Here is a 14,456-nt window from a genome sequence, read left to right on the forward strand (position 1 = left end):
TAGTTTTAAAAAGCATCCTCACCTGAAACTGCAAAGATTTAATTACCTGCTAGGGAACACACACAGAGCACAGATGCAGCTCTGTCTCTGCAGTCCAAAACTTTTAAATGTGGACCCTGTCAATCTACCTCATTTAGTGTTGGGAACATAGCTAAGTTAAAACATCTTTTAGGGTAAGATGCCCTGTGTTACAGATTGGACTGAGCTGCGTCACACAGGCTTGCTGCCAGGATTTGCAGACTTGGGTAAGCCAGAGAAATGTGTATGGTTTGTAAATTCTGGTTGCATCTTTAGCTTATTCTTGGATTAAAACAAGCATTGCTAAGGTGTTGCATTTTGGTTTTTGAGCTGCTCCGGGCTAAGCCTCCTGTTAGCAGTGATGGTTGATAACAGGTTTTTCAGCCATTTGTAGAGTATCAACCCCAGTGTGCTGACTTGACTGCAGCTTTCAATCAGCGTATTAATAACTTCATTGCTTACGTTGTCCAACAGGAATTAAAAAAAAAAAAAAAAAAGACTTTGATCATAAAATTGTACTCCTTTTTCTTCTTTGAATGCCTCCAGCCCGTCTTGGTAGATATTCTTATGAAACATTCTGAGCTTCAGTTTCTGAAGCCATGAGCCTTCCTGCTACACGCTATAGCACTGAAGACACAGAATTCCTTTGGGAACTTGTGTGCTCCCAGGGAATACTGATGGCAAAGAAGTTATTTGAATCATCTAAGCTTCACACAGGGAACTAGAAACTGGTGGGACCTAACATGTAAAGGATGAGTCACTTGCGGGGGTCAGACGTGAGTCTTGAGGTGTGCACAACCGTCTTGTCTTGGCAGAGTCTGGCACACGAGAGGGAGGATAATTCACAAAGCTGTGGCAAAATCTGGACTGTTTAACCGCATAGGTCAAAGTGATGGGTTATTGGGCCTTTATATGGAAACCAACCTTGAGGGATGTGTAGACAAGAAACATACACAGAAGTCTATGCTTAAGGACATTTAAAAAAGAAAACATCTATCTCTTGTCCTTTGGGATTTTGAAAAAAGATGCTTTTTAAAAGCTTCATTAAAAACCAGTGACATCCTCTTTTCTTCCACCCTTAGATAGTGAAGGCTGTCCGTCGTGACCCTATTCTTGGTAGTACAAGGATGATTAATCATAGACCAGACCTACAGTACCAGAATGAGGACCACTGGGCAGGAAGTTAACTTGAGTTAGCTGGGTTCCTGTATTTGGAGACACTTATCTCAGATTAACATTGACAGAAGACACCCACGGCTACATTTGTCTTTACTGAGTCTTCCGATGGTCATCTCATATCATTTTTGAGACTATTTTTGCGGTTTTCATGTGTATTACAAAGGGGATGGTCCTGGGCATGGTAGTCTAACTGTACAATCCCAGCACTGGAGGAAGAGGCAGGCCGATCTCTTAGGAGCTGAGGCCTCGCTGGTTTACGTAGCCAGTTCCAGGTCAGCCACAGCTATACAGTAAGACTTTGTGTTTCAAAACCACAGAAACCAAATCTGTGTCGTCATCTTTGGAAGCATAAACTAAACATTTTATGGGTGGGTCTATGATCAGCATATTCTTCAGAGTATTTTTCTAGATTCTTGGCAAAGCAAGAGGAGTTTTTGCTGTCCTAAGTATGACTTAAAATTGTGACCTTTGTCCTTTAAGTGATAAAAGCCATTCACAGTGAGCTGTTGTAACAATACGGTGAGGGTCACCTCACATAGTTTTAGCTTATCTTCATGCATCACTGCTAACATTAAAATTAAGTCATTTTTCAGTCAACACATATCCAGAATTGTTACTGCCAATTCAGTCTGCTTGTCCCTCTATTCCATGGTGGCATGCAAAGGCTGTCAGGGGTTTTGTAATGTTGTTAGGCTGATTTAATGAAGTCAGAGCCCTGCCTCATTGTTTGTAGCAGGCATACTCTAGCTGGAAGTCTCTACCTTTGCCATCTAAGCCATCCCTACATTTTTGGAAAGATGACTAACAAATGGACTGCATTTGAGAGGATTCCATAAAGGGACATGAATTGGTTAGACATGACAGTTACACCATGAACAGGACTGGATTTATTTCGTAGTTTTCATTCATGATAATTTTGTACCCTTAGGTGGATAAACTGAATTTGTACTCCCATAAATTGTACTTGTGAGCCTTCTGATGATCAAGGCCTAAGTGGGTTGGGTTGACAGGATAGGCCAGGACTTTTTTGCTTTTCATTTTCTGGGTAGAAAACTAAGAGAGCTTAATTTGTCCCAATGCCAAAGAGCAGGTAAACAGCTAGTATGTCATTTGAACTCAGGCCTTCCCGACCTCGGAGCCGAGCTCACAGCCGTCGGGATATTGCCTTGGATGATTCAGTTGCCTCCCTACACTTTGGTCGGACTGTGTGGTAGAACTTCTCATTGTTGGTCAGCCATCTCTGGACGTTTTCAGTCTTGAAGTGGCGCATCCAGGAGAGAAAGCTGTTTGCTCTGAGGCCTCCTTCCTTCGTAGACAGTTGGCCTTTGGTGTAAAAGATGCAAATATTGGACACAGTTGGTCCTTGGCCTGCGTCAGGCTCTTTGGGACTTTGAGCAGTCCCTTAACCCCTCTGAGTCATTCTATAGAGATAAAAGGGCATGTTTGTTTTCCAGACCAAACAAGTGAAACCACATAACAGGACATTGTAAGGTGGAGGTTTGGAGTTTGAATACTTTATCACGGATGCCAATTAAACAGCAAGTTTGGTTTTCCCTTCAAATGTTTGGTCATAGCATGATTTTGCTTAGAATCAATTTCTCTCTCTCTCTCTCTCTCTCTCTCTCTCTCTCTCTCTCTCTCTCTCTCTCTCTTTCTCTTTTGGCTTTCTTTTTTTTCCCCTCTAGGACAGGGTGTCTCTCTGTAGCTTTGGCTATCCTGAAACTCACTCTGTAGACCAGACTGGCTTTGAACTCACAGAGATCTGCCTGCCTCTGCTGGGCTCAAAGGCGTGCCCCACCACCACTCAGCCAACGCTTAGATTCTTAAAGTCCACTTTAGATAGCACCTGTAAGAAATGTACCTGTACTTTTATAGAAGACGATGAGTTGCCCCTGGAGTTGGAAGACTGGACCTCCAGATAGCCCAGACCTCCAGATAGCCCAGACCTCCAGACTGGACCTCCAGATAGCCTAGTCCTCCAGACTGGACCTCCAGATAGCCCAGACCTCCAGACTGGACCTCCAGATAGCCCAGACCTCCAGACTGGACCTCCAGATAGCCCAGACCTCCAGACTGGACCTCCAGATAGCCCAGTCCTCCAGACTGGACCTCCAGATAGCCCAGACCTCCAGACTGGACCTCCAGATAGCCCAGACCTCCAGACTGGACCTCCAGATAGCCCAGACCTCCAGACTGGACCTCCAGATAGCCCAGACCTCCAGACTGGACCTCCAGATAGCCCAGACCTCCAGACTGGACCTCCAGATAGCCCAGACCTCCAGACTGGACCTCCAGATAGCCCAGACCTCCAGACTGGACCTCCAGATAGCCCAGTCCTCCAGACTGGACCTCCAGATAGCCCAGACCTCCAGACTGGACCTCCAGATAGCCCAGACCTCCAGACTGGACCTCCAGATAGCCCAGTCCTTGACCTTTATTTCACAGAATTTCCTGAGCTAGATTCTTATCATGGTTCAAAGCTAATTTTTTTTTTTTTTTCAGTTAAAAAGTTGGGACCCTTTCAGATGCAGGTTGAATTGAGAGATGGAGTCATTCTACCCAGTGTGTAACAGTGTAATCCCTGGGGAAACAGTTTACATCCATTCTGTGGCTAGATCCTCAGTGGTCCTCCCTGTGAGGGAGGACGTTGACTTTCCTCCTTACAGTCCTTCAGATCAGTTGTATTCACTACACTTTTTTATATAACAGACCAAACAGTAGCTCTCAGTTTCTTCTTAATCTGGGAGTGGTCTGAGTACTTCTCTGGCTGCAAAGAAAAGCGTTAGCTGATCGGGGTTGGGTTTCTTCAAGTGTAACCAAGTGCAGTGCTTGCCTGAGTCACCACTAGTATCACTGATGCTCCGGGGTCAGTCATGAATGAGTCACTGACTGTGGGCTCTTCTGGACTAGACTGCAGTTTCTCCTGCTAAGAGAAGATAGCCTCACCGAGTAGCGTGTGCCACCTGGTGTGGCAGAACAGCGCATGTGCAGGCCTCAAGCACATACTCAGCCAGCAAAGTTTGATCATTTATTCTGCCAAAACGTAGAGGCAAAAGCCTCGCTCCCCACCTGCCTAAATAAAACCTTATAAGTACTTAGTAGGCAGGTAAGTACTCAGCCATTGAGTTACAGTTTCTTACTTAAGTTGTTTTTGTTTTTGTTTTGAGATAGGGTCTCATTGTTGACCTAGCTGCCCTTGAATTCACCTTAGCCCAGGCAGGCCTTGACTTCACATCTTCCTCAGCCCTCTGAACATCTGGGGTCATAGATCTTTGTCATTAGACCTGAAAAAAAAAAAAAAAAAGTGTTTAATTGATCATTCGGCTTAGTTTTGGCGACTCACTGTGGAGTTCTGGTTTCCCTTGAACTCACTATGTAGACCAGGTCTTCCTCTGCCTCCTGAAGTGCTGGGATTAAACGCATTCAAGGCGTTGGCCCACCTGGCTGTGGGCCTATGCTTAAGAGAACACTAAGATTTAAAGACAAAAGGCTCCTTTGCCCTTTTGGGGCATTCATTGCCTCTGACTTTAAGACAAAAAAATAAAAAAGATAATAACTTGTGTCTCTTTTTTTTTTTTTTTTTTTTTTTTTTTTTTTTTTTTTTTGGTTTTTCGAGACAGGGTTTCTCTGTGTAGTCCTGGCTGTCCTGGAACTCACTCTGTAGACCAGGCTGGCCTCGAACTCAGAAATCCGCCTGCCTCTGCCTCCCAAGTGCTAGGATTAAAGGCGTGCGCCACCACCGCCCAGCTTGTGTCTCTTATTTTTAAACTTTAAAGTTTTTTACTTGTGTAAGTGTGTTGATCTGTTTGTGGCAGACATGTAGCGGCCAGAGGACAACTTTTGGGAGTCCAGGCTTGGGTGACAGATGCCTTTACCTGCTGATCTGTCTCAGGAGTCACCATTGCTTCTTAAATCCCCTGTATGGTTCAAGGTTTATGAATCAGTTATGGTCTATAATGGGAAAAATGCAGGTAAGAGACTATGAATTTGAAAGTAAATAGAACAAGTTAGCTGGCCAGTGATGTTAAAAGTTGACCTTTGGAATACTATTATGGCTGGACAGTGGTGGTACATTGCCTTTTATCCCAGCATTTGGGAGGCAGAGGGTGTTGGGTTATATGAATTCAAGACTAGCCTGGGCTACAGAGCCAGTTCCAGGACAGTCAGAGAAACCTAACAGAAAGACCCGCCTCAGCAAAACAAAACAAAACAAGACTGAGAATGCTATGACTGAGTGAGCTGGGTGGGGAGAAAAGGAGAAGAGAGAAACCTGACACTTTGCAGAATCTGTACCTGAGCTGCAGCACACTAAAGAAAAGCTCTCGAGGTGACACGGTGAGTTGTGTTGACTGCTCCAGATTTCCCAGAGGAGGGACACTGGACATAAAGTCTGAAAGATGTAAGTGCTTGTCTGGGAGAAGGCAAGTGACAGACAGCCATTAGAAACTGCTGGAAGGTGCTGGCGAACGGGAGGGACAATGAGGGAAGAGAAATCGAAGGAGCCAGGCCCATTGCGTAGCTGAAGTGATCATACCGTTAGACTGATAACATTTATTAAGCAAACTGTGACTCTTGAGAGGAAAAAGGGTACTGTTAAGTAATGAAAGACTACCAGCATTGGCCAGGACCTACGGACAGGACCCTTTTGTAGGCTGTGCCCACAGTATTAACTTTTAAGGGATGGCAACATCTTCCTGAGAATGTTACAAGGACATATGACAACTTAGCAGGTTCAGAGTGGACCCAAAAAGAATTCCAAGAGGGATTCATGGGACAGTGTAGTGGTCTGATTATCTTGGTGCAGGTAATGGCTGTCCTACAATTTAAAGGTTTAGCAAGAAAAGATGGCTCTCCGCTTTAGTGACTAGACCTGTCAGTCATTTAATATCACAGTCCTACCTTAGGAAACAGCACAGCTCAGATGCCTGGTGCAGATGAAGGTCAGACTCTCTGGAACTGGAGTTCCAGATGGCTGTGATCTGCCACGTTGGGGTCTGGGAAGCAAACCTGGCTCTTCTGCAAGAACAGCAGGTGCTCCTAACCAAGAAGGCCTCTCTCTAGCTATGATCAAGGTGAGGTTTAAATAAGCTTCGTGTTTGTTTTTGAGAAAGGGTCTCATGTATCCCAGGCTGGCCTCAGAATCTCTGTGTAGCTGAGGATGACCTTGAATATCAGTGCTGATGCTCTTCCCCCCCCGCCCCCCAGACAGGATTTCTCTGTGTAGCCCTGGCTGTCTCGGAACTCACTCTGTAGACCAGGCTGGCCTCAAACTCAGAAATCCACCTGCCTCTGCCTCTCAAGTGCTGGGATTAAAGGCATGCGCCACCACTGCCCGGCCTGATCCTCCTCCTCCTGCCTCCTCAGTGCTGGGAATTCAGGCTCACCACACTAAGCGCACTGCTGGGATAAAACCCAGCTCTCCATGCATTCTAAGCAAGCACTCCAAATCATTCCAAGTTCATATTTTCTCCAACACATAATATTTGTATTTCTTACTTAGGAATTTCACACATGCACACAGTCACACTTCCCATTTCTCCCAGGTATCTACCCTCCCACCTTGAACCCTCCCTCCAAAAGAAAGCATATATATATATATATATACACACACACACACACACATATAAATATATTTACACACACATACACATATGTGTGTGTGGACTTGACACATATATCACAACATATATATATATATATATATATATATATATATATATATACACATACATCAAGTCCAATTGTTTTGTTATATATATATAAATATATGTGAGATATATATGTGTATATATACATATATATGTAAATATATATGTTATGATATATGTGTGTCAAGTCCAAGTGTGTCTGTACACTCATTGGAGCATTGTCAAACTCCCAATGGCCAACCCCTTAAAGAAAACTGAACCCTTCCCCACCCTGTCTCATCCCCACCAGAAGCCATCAACCCTGAAGAGCTACACTTCAGCATCTTTATCCCAATTTTTAATGACTCTCATGGTCTAAGTATCTAACTTCTAAAGTATGGGACACTCGCTATAGAAAACCCATAGAGCTTGGTCCGTTTTAGACACACACATAACCCACACCCTGATCAAGAGGTTGATCTACTCCTCCAGAAAATTCCCTCTGAGATACTTGACAGTTGGCCATGACGCAGGGTTGTGGAGTTAACCCTCAAACTGGAGAGGAGTTATTTTGCGTCTCCTTGTCTTTTGCTTCTGAAACATGTGGCAGTGGCTACCCCAAACATTACATAAGTTGTCGCCAGAAGAAACCCTGGCCTTCCAACTAGTCATGATTTAGTGGCTGCTCACACGCCACGCCCCTCCCGGGTTTGCTCTGTCTCAGACCTCTAAAGGCAGTCATAGGCTCTGACTCACAAACCGTTCTCTGACTCACGGGCTTACTAACGATTGCTTATTTATTAGTAGGCTGAAACCCGAGAGTCTTGGTCAACCCCAAGAGATTGTGATGATGTTAAATTTACATACTACCTCTCCACACGCATCTCTTTTGTTGTGCTATTTTAAATTTTGTTTCTGTAGACATGATTTCTTGCAGCCTAGGCTGGCCTTGCGGCCCAGTGGAGGAAGGACCTTGAAGTTCAGCAGTACCATCCCGATACGTTTATGCTGTGCTGTGCTGGAACCTAACCCAGGGCATTGTGCACTCTAGGCAGGATCCCAACCAACTAACTGAGCTGTATCTCCAGCCTCTCTGCTGCCCCCTGCTCCCCTTCTCCCCTCACAACACACACACACACACAGACACAGACACACACACACACACACACACACACACACACACACACACACACACACACACACTTTTGAGCTTCTGTTTGCTATGGTTGCTTTGCAGCGATATTGAGGCAAACCTGACAAGCCTGTATGGATAGCCATGTGCTATCCTTGAGGATTTCCTCCCATGTCAAAATTCTCACCACCAGTTGCTAGAGCTGTCAGAATTCTGACTCAAGGGACAGTTGTGAAACTGACTCAGTGTTAAATAACATTGTGTGATACACTGAAGATTCTTGAGCGGGACAGAGTCTTGTCCTAAAAGTTCTTGGTAAGAGTGGAATCTCCTGAGGGACAGGGAAAGGCTCCCCGTGATTGAAAAAATCCTGGCTCAGTTGGAGCCTGGACTGGAAGCAGATCTTGGTTAACTTTTCCCTGAACAGGGTGGGCAGTGTGTCCTGCCAGAGTGAGGCTGGTCTGTGATGTTGGGGAGTGTGCTTGCTTTACAGACATGTTTTTCTCAATGCAATAATGTGAATATTTTCAGTACTGGCGTCCTCCCCAACCCTGCTTCCTCCTGAAGCTCTTCATTTTAGAAAGAATGGCAAGTCAGTGCAGACAGAAGGATGGTTCACGTTGGATTTTACTGGTGCGAGGCTAGCCAGTAACCTGGTTCTAGGGCCAGAGGGATGGTGCTGTAGTTAAAAGCACCTGCTGCTCTTACAGAAGACCTGGGTTTGGATCCTGGCATCCACAGGGCAGCTCACAACCACCTGTAAAGATCTAGCCTCTCGAGGACACCAGACATACAAGTGATGCGTACATACATGCAGGCAAAACATTGATGTGCATAAAAATGTAAATAAAACCACCTGGTTCCACCTGGTGAATCCCCTGTTTTGGCTACAGGTTGATAGCAGTAGTAGATTCAGCCTTAATTTTTATTCTTCCTTCTCTTTCCCCCTGTTCTGTTCTCTTAAGATTTATTTTATTATTTTCAGTTACGTGTCTGGGCCTGTGCACCTGAGTGCCTGTGCCAGAGGTTTTAGATTGCCTGGAGCGACGGATGGTGTGAGCCTCCTGATGTGGGTGCTGGGAATCAAGCTCGAATCCTCGTGAAGAGCAGAATATGCTCTTAATCACTAAGCCCTCTCCAGCTCGTTTGATTTTTGTTGTTGTTGTTGTGTTTTTGTCTGTCTGCTTGCTTGCTTTTTTTTTTTTTTTTTTTTTTTTTTTTTTGAGAGTAAATGATTTTTAAAAATATATTTATTGGGTGTATGTATTTGTGTCAATGCAATTGCACTTGCATTTGTGCGTGCATATGTGTATGTGTGCACGTGTGTGTGTGTGTGTGTGTATGTGTGTTTATCAGTGGATAACCTGAGGAACTGGGTCTGTCCTTCTGCACCATGTGGGTTCTGGGAATTTAACTCAGGTTGTTAGTCTTGGTGGCAAGGTCCCCTTACTCTCTGAGCCATCGCCACACTCCACAGCCCCTCTATTTGCTGTTTCCCCTTTACTTACCCAAAGACTCTCACCTACAAGTTTCTGGGTACCACAGACAGCCTTCCTGTTTTCTCTCTCTGCCTCCACTGATCTGCTGACTGCTGGGAATGTGCTAAGTATGGCTGCATTCCCTCCATGACCCTCACAGACAGGTAAGACAAGGGAGTTGTCATTATGGTCACTTGTACAGAATTATTTAACACTCCACCCCTACCCCCAGGTCAGCTAACCATTACCACTTCCTCAAGCATTGCTTGCTTTGTTCTCCTCTCTATCAGTTGAGGGCTGGTTCTATAGTCCAGGATGGCCTTGAACTAGTAACCCTCCTGCTTGAGCTTTCTTAGTGCTGAGATTACAGGTATGTGCCACCAAGTCTGTTACCATCACACGATTTTTATTTTTCGTGTGTGTGTGTGTGTGTGTGTGTGTGTGTGTGTGTGAGAGAGAGAGAGAGAGAGAGAGAGAGAGAGAGAGAGAGAGAGAGAGAGAGAGAGGTGGATATGCATGTGCCACTGTGTGCACATGGAAGTCAGAGGACCATTTACAGGGATAGGCCTCCCTTTCCCCTTCTGAGGCAGAACCGCTCTTGTTTGCCAGCCCTTGAGCTCCCGTACTGTCTCCCCTTAGGAGGGCTTCAGAGTCTTTCTATACTGGTTCTGGGGATTGAACTCAGGTCCCCATGGTTCTGGGGATCAAATGCTTTACCAGCAAGTGCTACCCCCACCCCTCAAGAACTATCACTTCTACCTAGGCCTTGCATTTCTCATGTCTGATCTTATTTGATAGGACATTTTTAATGTCAAGGGACAACTACTTAGACTGAATCTTTAGAAGATGCTAAAAGCAGATGAAAAGATTGAACATTTAAAAATTTGTATCAAGGGCACAGCATTTTTTTTTCATTTGAAGATAATAGTAGTAGTAGTAATAATAATAATAATAATAATAATAATAATAATAATAATAATAATAATAATAATAAAAAAGGCCTTTTTCTTTTAGAGAAGAATGTGAAGAACCAAAAAAAATCTGTGTGGTATCTGGAAGTGAGGGCATTAAGGAACAAGGCTGACAGCTTGGTTCTGGGACAAGGACGTACAGAGTCTTACATCACTGTGTGTGGTCCACACATTAAAGGGACATGGGGGATTATTGCTGGGGTAGGGGTAGGAAGGAGCAGGTTGCCTTTTTAAGTAAAACGGTCAGTCATGACCTCCTTGAGAAGGTCATATTTTGAGCAGAAAGCTTGGCGACCAGAGGATCAGCATTGGAGATAATCTGGGAAGAGAATATTCTGTTCAAGTAATTAAGCAAATTCCATCCTCTTTCCTGGCTGACCTCTCCCCAAATACGGTATTGTGATCCCACATCTGGATTCTCTTCGTGATGGTGTCAGCTAACCTGCTTTCTGCCCGCTTTCCCTCCTGATCGTTGGGTTCTGCAGGAGTCAGCACGTCTTTGATTACTGGAAAGCCTCAGCAGTAATTTTTCCCCCCTAAGCCTTCCTTTCCACTTTAGAGAAAATTGCAAATCAAACCAGACAGCCTGATAAGATGATGTAAACTTTAAAAAGTAATTCTGATTCCTTTAAATTCTACATCTGTAATAAATATGAAAGGAGATTTACTGCTCCAGATAATGGTGCAAGCAAGGGTAGACAACAAAAACAGTGTCTTGGTAACTGGAAAATTCAGTTATCCGAAGAAGCCTGCTCTCAGAGCATCAGAGATTACAGTGAAGGCCCTTGTTATCATCTCAAGACCTTGGCCTTTGGGTATGAGATAAGAGTAAGGGTACACACAGTAAATAAATAATCTTGGGACACTTGGCTTCTCTTTTGCTTATGAGTGGCTGTGTGTGCGCTTAGTGGCTGTGCGCGCGCGCATGGGTTTGTGCTCACGTACACACGCCACCACAAGTATGCAGGTCAAAAAGACAAATTTGTGGAGTTTTCTTCCACCTTCTATAGGTTCCAAAGATCAAACTCAGGTTATCAGGTATCTTTACCCTCAGAGCTCTCTCACCGTAAAACACCTTCTTAAGTTACTGGCAGGGTCATCTGGCCTATTGAGTTACAGAGTTTCCGATGTTAAGATTTTTACGTGTGTGTTGCTTTATTCTTGGTTTTATATTTTCATGGTTAGAATTTTTGTTTTGATTTTTCTTTTATTTTAAGGATTTATTTCTATTTATGTGTATGCAAGGCAGTTTGCTCCCCTGGAACTGGAATGACAGGAAGTGAGTTGTTTAATTAGTAGGTGGGTGTGGCATCTGAACTTGGGTCTGGTAGAAGAGCAGCAGGCACCCTCAGTCACTCAGCTATCTATCTCTCCAGCTACCAGTTTGTTTTGTTTTCAAAACAGGGTCTCCTATGTCCCAGGCTGGCCTTGAATTAACTGAGTTAGCCAAAGGCATGTTTGAACTTCTGATGATCCTGTCTCTACCCCACCAAGTGTTGGGATCACAATCATATGCAACACTGCTAGTTTATGGGGTACTGGGGATAAGAGTGGGGGATAACACTAGGCAAGCAGTCTAGCGTCTGACCTACACTCCCAGCCTAGTTTGGCTGTTGTTTGTTTGAGGTGGGGGTCTTTCTGAATACCCCTAGCTGTCCTGGAAAAACTCATTTGCAGATGACCCGGCCTCCAACCTCACAGAGCTCTTCCTGCTTCTGCCTCTGGATTGCTGGGATTAAAGGCTTGCACCACCACCACTGGCTCTTGTTTTTATTTTTGAGGTCTTGTTACTTAGCCCAGAGCTCATACAACCCCCACCCCCACCCCCGCCTTGATTTCCCAAGAGCTAGAACTTCAGGCATGAATAACCAGCTTTGGTCTGAAGATTTTAAAGTATTTCCCTGATTCATTCACTTGTTACTTAAGAAGATTTCACTGTGACTTCTGTCCTGGTCTCACTCCTTAGCCCAGAAGTGAGATTTATTGTTCCTACCCATATTGGCTGGATTAGTTCCATCTAGGTGGCCTTCCTTTTAATACACAGGAATGTCCTGAACTGTGTGTGTTGACATGGAGATTAAACCTCTGTCAGGAGTGTCCCCACCTCTGCGAGAGTCTGAGCAAGCCTAAAACAGAGGCAGAAATATTTTCCGGATCTTACAAAAGGATTCCTCTTTTATTTTCCTTTATTGAAAATAGAGTTTGGGTTGGTTTTTTTTTTTTTTTTTTCAAAATATGTATTCTGATTATGGTCTCATTTTTCAGTTTCTGATTATGACTTCCCCTCCCCCCACTCTTCCCAGTTTCTCCCAACCTCCCCTTCCTCTGGATCCACATCAAAAGTATCCCTCTTAAAGTCATAGATATTAACAGATAATTGGGGCCATTTGACTAAGAATGAGACAGGGTTGTAGAGAATAAAAGAAAGAAAGGGAGAGAGGTATACTAACAGCCAGTAGCCATAGTATTTAGATTACATGCAGAATCAGAAACTTTACCCCCATCAACATTTACCAAAGGTGACAAGAGACCTGTATTTATGTGGACACATGGGTATTTGAATATATGCTTAAATCCCCAAATCTGTTCTCATAAATGCTGTGCAATTATCTAAAAATTCTCTTCAACACCAGTATGTGTGTTTGCCTAATGATAATAGGCCCACAACCAAAATTCCCCAATGTTAAATTTGGCAACACAAGGAAAATAACCATGTTAATTTGAACCCTGGCACCATGGATACCGGTGGTGATTACAGCCTGGTGAACCTGCTAACATTTGTTTCCTCGGTCTTCTGTTATGTCTCCCTGAGGATTTCTCAGATGCATCACTGTGTCTCAAAAGTTCATTCTCTTGATCAAAATGCTGGCTGGGATTCTCGGGCTATGAGAAGTGTTTTTGCCCTTTGTTTTCCTGGGAAATGTCTTGCCTTCAATTCTTGGTGAGAATAGCGTTTTTCTCCTCCTTCCTGCCCACTCCAGCTGAACTTCTCTAGGTAGGAGAATCCGCCACTGTAGACTGAAAGAAAAACACCTAAATATGCGGTTAAGTAGAGTTATTTTTAAAATTTAAATCTAGCATAAACACTGTGTTATACAATAAGCTCACTGTAAAGCTAATTGAAAAAGAACTACTTAGCTGGCTATTTCACAGTTCAAGGTTTTGGAGTGTTTAAATGAAAATATTATCTAAGTGTGTAGAGTGTAGGCCGTTTCCTACATATATGTTTATAGTTTTCAGTGAAGATTTTATTTAAGTAGAAATTTATTTTGAGGGGACAAAATGCAGATGTCTGTGTTTGGGGGTGTGGTGGGGGTTATATGTGTTTGCCGGAGAGTAGGGTGGGTACAGTTAGCACTGGGAAGAATATGTACTGGCTAGGGGGATGGTTCAGAAGGTTGAGGTGCCTGCTGCCAAGCCTAATGACCTGAGTTCAAGCTCAGGGGCCCACAGTGAAAAAAGGGAGCCAACTCAAAAGTGTGCATCTGGCCTCAGTACGTGCACTGTGGCTCAACACACACACACACACACACACACACACACACTCGGGGCACATACATGCACATACACACAGGCATCCACATTTGGGGCACATGTATGCAAGCACACACAGACACACACACTTGGGGCACATGCTTGCATACACACACACACACACACACACACACACACACACACACGTGCAGTGCATTGCCCACACTTGTGTGTGTGTGTACCACAGAGCACTTGTGGAGATCAGAGGACAACTTCTGACAATTGGTTGTCTCTTTTCCCACCCCCTGGAATCTATCTGCAGATCAGATGCAGGTTACTGGGCCAGGAGGCAAACACTTTGACCCACTGAACCATCTCACCAGCTCTATTTATTTTTAAGGCAGAATCCCTACTTATAGCCCAGGATAGTCCAGAATTACTTATCTCCCTGCCTCTGTGGTCCACGTACTGAGGTTCTAAGTGTGCTCCTTGTCTACCTGCAGTGTGACTCGGGATGAGAACAAGGTTGTGTGTTTCGCAGTATCTCAGTACATAATACACGAAGCCTCCACAACCG

This window comes from Arvicanthis niloticus, chromosome 22, assembly GCF_011762505.2.
Source record: "Arvicanthis niloticus isolate mArvNil1 chromosome 22, mArvNil1.pat.X, whole genome shotgun sequence".
Lineage (NCBI taxonomy): Eukaryota > Metazoa > Chordata > Mammalia > Rodentia > Muridae > Arvicanthis > Arvicanthis niloticus.